The following is a 6,131-nucleotide window of genomic DNA, read 5'->3' as shown; positions in this document are numbered from 1 at the left end:
GCCCTCTCCTGTACTCCCTGTTCACCCACGACTGCGTGGCCACGCACGCCTCCAACTCAATCATCAAGTTTGCGGACGACACAACAGTGGTAGGCTTGATTACCAACAACGACGAGACGGCCTACAGGGAGGAGGTGAGGGCCCTCGGAGTGTGGTGTCAGGAAAATAACCTCACACTCAACGTCAACAAAACTAAGGAGATGATTGTGGACTTCAGGAAACAGCAGAGGGAACACCCCCTATCCACATCGATGGAACAGTAGTGGAGAGGGTAGCTAGTTTTAAGTTCCTCGGCATACACATCACAGACAAACTGAATTGGTCCACTCACACTGACAGCGTCGTGAAGAAGGCGCAGCAGCGCCTATTCAACCTCAGGAGGCTGAAGAAATTCGGCTTGTCACCAAAAGCACTCACAAACTTCTACAGATGCACAATCGAGAGCATCCTGGCGGGCTGTATCACCGCCTGGTACGGCAACTGCTCCGCCCTCAACCGTAAGGCTCTCCAGAGGGTAGTGAGGACTGCACAACGCATCACCGGGGGCAAACTACCTGCCCTCCAGGACACCTACACCACCCGTTGTTACAGGAAGGCCATAAAGATCATCAAGGACATCAACCACCCGAACCACTGCCTGTTCACCCCTGTTCACCCCGCTATCATCCAGAAGGCCTTCATCCAGAAGGCGAGGTCAGTACAGGTGCATCATAATAATAATAATAATAATAATAATAATAATAATAATATCAAAGCTGGGACCGAGAGACTGAAAAACAGCTTCTATCTCAAGGCCATCAGACTGTTAAACAGCCACCACTAACACTAAGTGGCTGCTGCCAACACACTGTCATTGACACTGACCCAACTCCAGCCATTTTAATAATGGGAATTGATGGGAAATGATGTAAATATATCACTAGCCACTTTAAACAATGCTACCTTATATAATGTTACTTAACCTACATTATTAATCTCATATGCATATGTATATACTGTACTCTACATCATCGACTGCATCCTTATGTAACACATGTATCACTAGCCACTTTAACTATGCCACTTTGTTTACTTTGTCTACACACTCATCTCATATGTATATACTGTACTCGATACCATCTACTGTATGCTGCTCTGTACCATCACTCATTCATATATCCTTATGTACATGTTCCTTATCCCCTTACACTGTGTATAAGACAGTAGTTTTGGAATTGTTAGTTACATTACTTGTTGGTTATCACTGCATTGTCGGAACTAGAAGCACAAGCATTTCGCTACACTCGCATTAACATCTGCTAACCATGTGTATGTGACAAATAAAATTTGATTTGATTTTGATTTGATTTGTGTGTTTGAAATGTTTGAACTGTCCATTCCTCATTGGGGTGTGACAGGGGAACCATACACGGTGCACCAATGTTGTAAATGGGACATGACAAAGGTATGTGACACTCCCCTCCCCACTCCTGCCTGCCAGCTCCTGGAATGGCAGGTAGCCTAGTGGTTAGAGCGTTGGGCCAGTAACCAAAAGGTGACAAGGTACAAATCTGTCGTTCTGCCTCTGAACAAGGCAGTTAACCCACTGTTCCCCAGTAGGCCGTCATTGTAAATAAGAATTTGTTCTTAACTGACTTGCCTAGTTAAAAATAATTATTTTTAAACATGATAGGGCCGTGATGTATAGTGTTTCCACATGAACAGTAGTGGAATGTGCTGCAATGTGAATGGCCAGGTAATGTTCACCAAGGACTGATATGGCTGCAGGGAGAGACAGGGTGAGCTGTCTCTGCTGGTTTCCATCTGAAGGAATCCTTATCTGCTATAACTGCTAATGGACTGTTGTATCAGGCAGAACCAGAACAGAACACACACACAGCCACCTGTGGATTTGATTTTAATTGTATGTGAGCTGGAAGAGTGCTCAGAACATTGTCTTCTCTGCTCAGTCATCTGAGAGGTTTTTCACACAGTCCTCTCTTTCAGACACAACGATACTAACCCGATTACACATAACCAAACACTATGACGACCAGACTTACAAGAATTCAAGTATATATTTACCTGAACACACATATAGCATGTATGCACCATTCCATATCAGGATTACCATTCTCAAAAAACAATAAACAAATATTATTTTAGAGAGTTAGTTACTAGTTTCTCTTTCTGGGAGTGACTATTGAGTCAAGAGTTGTCAGGAAGGTGATGCCACTCACATTGATATACAACCAGTTGACAACAAGCTACAAACACACAAACATTTTTTCCTGCTAAATATCCTCCTGAGGTAAAACAGACCTACAGGGTGTTTCTCCTCTGTAGTTGTACACTACAGGTCAAACGTTTTAGAACATCTACTCATTCAAGGGTTTTTCTTTATTTGGACTATTTTCTACATTGTAGAATAATAGTGAAGACATCAAAACTATGAAATAACACATATGGAATCATGTTGTAACAAAAGAAAGTGTAAAAAAATAGCCATCCTTTGCCTTGATGACAGCTTTGCACACGCTTAGCATTCTCTCAACCAGCTTCACCTGGAATGCTTTTCCAACAGTCTTGAATGAGTTCCCACATATGCTGAGCGCTTGTTGGCTGCTTTCCCTTCACTCTGCGGTCCAACTCATCCCAAACCATCTCAATTTTGTTGAGGTCGGGGGATTGTGGAGGCCAGGTAAACTAATGCAGCACTCCATCACTCTTCTTCTTGGTTAAATAGCCCTTACACCGCCTGGAGGTGTGTTGGGTCATTGTCCTGTTGAAAAGAAAACGATAGTCCCACTAAGCCCAAACCAGATGGGATGGCTTATCGCTGCAGAATGCTGTGGTGGCCATGGTGGTTAAGTGTGTCTTGAATTCTAAATAAATCACAGACAGTGTCACCAGCAAAGCAACCCCACACCATAACACCTCCTCCTCCATGCTTTACGGTGGGAAATACACATGCAGAGATCATCCGTTCACCCACACCGCTTCTCACAAAGACACAGGGGTCGGAACCAAAAATCTCCGATTTGAACTCATCAGACCAAAGGACAGATTTCTACTGGTCTAATGTCCATTGCTCGTGTTTCTTGGCCCAATCAAGTCTCTTCTTCTTATTGGTGTCCTTTAGTAGTGGTTTCTTTCCAGCAATTCGACCATGAAGACCTGATTCACGCAGTCTCCACTGAACAGTTGAAGTTGAGATGTGTCTGTTACTGTCACGACTTCCGCCGAAGTTGGTGCCTCTCCTTGTTCGGGCGGCGTTCGGCGGTCGTCGTCACCGGCTTTCTAGCTGCCACCGATCCACGTTTCTGTTTCCATTTGTTATGTCTTGATTGTACACACCTGGTTCCCATTATGTTATTATTATTTCCCTAATTAACCCTCTGGTTCCCATTATGTTATTATTATTTCCCTAATTAACCCTCTGGTTCCCATTATGTTATTATTATTTCCCTAATTAACCCTCTGGTTCCCATTATGTTATTATTATTTCCCTAATTAACCCTCTGGTTCCCATTATGTTATTATTATTTCCCTAATTAACCCTCTGGTTCCCATTATGTTATTATTATTTCCCTAATTAACCCTCTGGTTCCCATTATGTTATTATTATTTCCCTAATTAACCCTCTGGTTCCCATTATGTTATTATTATTTTCCTAATTAACCCTCTGGTTCCCATTATGTTATTATTATTTCCCTAATTAACCCTCTGGTTCCCATTATGTTATTATTATTTCCCTAATTAACCCTCTGGTTCCCATTATGTTATTATTATTTCCCTAATTAACCCTCTGGTTCCCATTATGTTATTATTATTTCCCTAATTAACCCTCTGGTTCCCATTATGTTATTATTATTTCCCTAATTAACCCTCTGGTTCCCATTATGTTATTATTATTTCCCTAATTAACCCTCTGGTTCCCATTATGTTATTATTATTTCCCTAATTAACCCTCTGGTTCCCATTATGTTATTATTATTTCCCTAATTAACCCTCTGGTTCCCATTATGTTATTATTATTTCCCTAATTAACCCTCTGGTTCCCATTATGTTATTATTATTTCCCTAATTAACCCTCTGGTTCCCATTATGTTATTATTATTTCCCTAATTAACCCTCTGGTTCCCATTATGTTATTATTATTTCCCTAATTAACCCTCTGGTTCCCATTATGTTATTATTATTTCCCTAATTAACCCTCTGGTTCCCATTATGTTATTATTATTTCCCTAATTAACCTTCTGGTTCCCATTATGTTATTATTATTTCCCTAATTAACCCTCTGGTTCCCATTATGTTATTATTATTTCCCTAATTAACCCTCTGGTTCCCATTATGTTATTATTATTTCCCTAATTAACCCTCTGGTTCCCATTATGTTATTATTATTTCCCTAATTAACCCTCTGGTTCCCATTATGTTATTATTATTTCCCTAATTAACCCTTCTGGTTCCCATTATGTTATTATTATTTCCCTAATTAACCCTCTGGTTCCCATTATGTTATTATTATTTCCCTAATTAACCCTCTGGTTCCCATTATGTTATTATTATTTCCCTAATTAACCCTCTGGTTCCCATTATGTTATTATTATTTCCCTAATTAACTCTCTGGTTCCCATTATGTTATTATTATTTCCCTAATTAACCCTCTGGTTCCCATTATGTTATTATTATTTCCCTAATTAACCCTCTGGTTCCCATTATGTTATTATTATTTCCCTAATTAACCCTCTGGTTCCCATTATGTTATTATTATTTCCCTAATTAACCCTCTGGTTCCCATTATGTTATTATTATTTCCCTAATTAACCCTCTGGTTCCCATTATGTTATTATTATTTCCCTAATTAACCCTCTGGTTCTCATTATGTTATTATTATTTCCCTAATTAACCTTCTGGTTCCCATTATGTTATTATTATTTCCCTAATTAACCCTCTGGTTCCCATTATGTTATTATTATTTCCCTAATTAACCCTCTGGTTCCAATTATGTCATTATTATTTCCCTAATTAACCCTCTGGTTCTCATTATGTTTTAGGGTTTGTTATTCCCTGCGTGGATTTATTGGCTGATTATTTTTCAGAGTAAAGTACGTTGTTTTCCTCAGTTCTGTGTCCTGCGCCTGACTCCGTACTCACCTCTGCACAACTGACAAATGACAGTTACTTGAACTCTGTGAAGCATTTATTTGGGCTGCAATTTCTGAGGCTGGTAACTCTAAGGAACTTATCCTCTGCAGCAGAGGTAATTCTGGGTCTTACTTTCCTGTGGTGGTCCTCATCAGAGCCAGTTTCATCATAGCGCTTGATGGTTTTTGCAACTGCACTTGAAGAAACTTTCAAAGTTCTTGCAATATTCCATATTGACTTACCTTCATGTCTTAAAGTAATGATGGATTGTTGTTTCTCTTTGCTTATTTGAGCTGTTCTTGCCATAATATGGACTTGGTCTTTTATCAAATAGGACTATCTTCTGTATACCACCCCTACCTTGTCACAACACAACTGATTGGCTCAAACACATTAAGAAGGAAAGAAATTCGACAAATGAACTTTTAAATTAATTCCAGGTGACTACCTCATGAAGCTGGTTGAGAGAATGCCAAGAGTGTGCAAAGCTGTAATCAAGGCAAAGTGTGGCTATTTGAAGAATCTTAAAAATAAAATGTAAAATACACTTTTTTGGTTAGTGCTACATTACTACTACATTTCATATGTGTTATTTCATAGTTTTGATGTCTTCACTATTATTCTACAATGTAGAAAATATAAAAGATTAAGAAAAACACTTGAATGAGTAGGTGTTCTAAAACTTTTGACCGGTAGTGTATGTGTAGCTCTTCTGTGCTCAGTTCTCTCTCTCCCCCTGCCCTGCTCAGGTACTGCTCTGTAGTTTCACTTTAACAGACAAAGCACATAGAGATGAGTCCAATGGGGATAGATTAGGGAGGGACCACATAGCCAGACCTATACTGTATGAGTCTTTGGGAGGGAACAGAGTGCTGAAGGCATTAATAAGTTATCAGCAATATAGGTGGTAGAGCCAACAAACACACTGCTCTTATCATGTAGCACTACTGACACCTGAGTCTAAGGGTTAGGTAGCACTGTGTGTGTGTTTATGAGATAGT

The sequence above is a fragment of the Oncorhynchus gorbuscha genome, linkage group LG01 (assembly GCF_021184085.1).
Source record: "Oncorhynchus gorbuscha isolate QuinsamMale2020 ecotype Even-year linkage group LG01, OgorEven_v1.0, whole genome shotgun sequence".
Taxonomy (NCBI): domain Eukaryota; kingdom Metazoa; phylum Chordata; class Actinopteri; order Salmoniformes; family Salmonidae; genus Oncorhynchus; species Oncorhynchus gorbuscha.
This window is presented reverse-complemented; position numbering follows the sequence as displayed.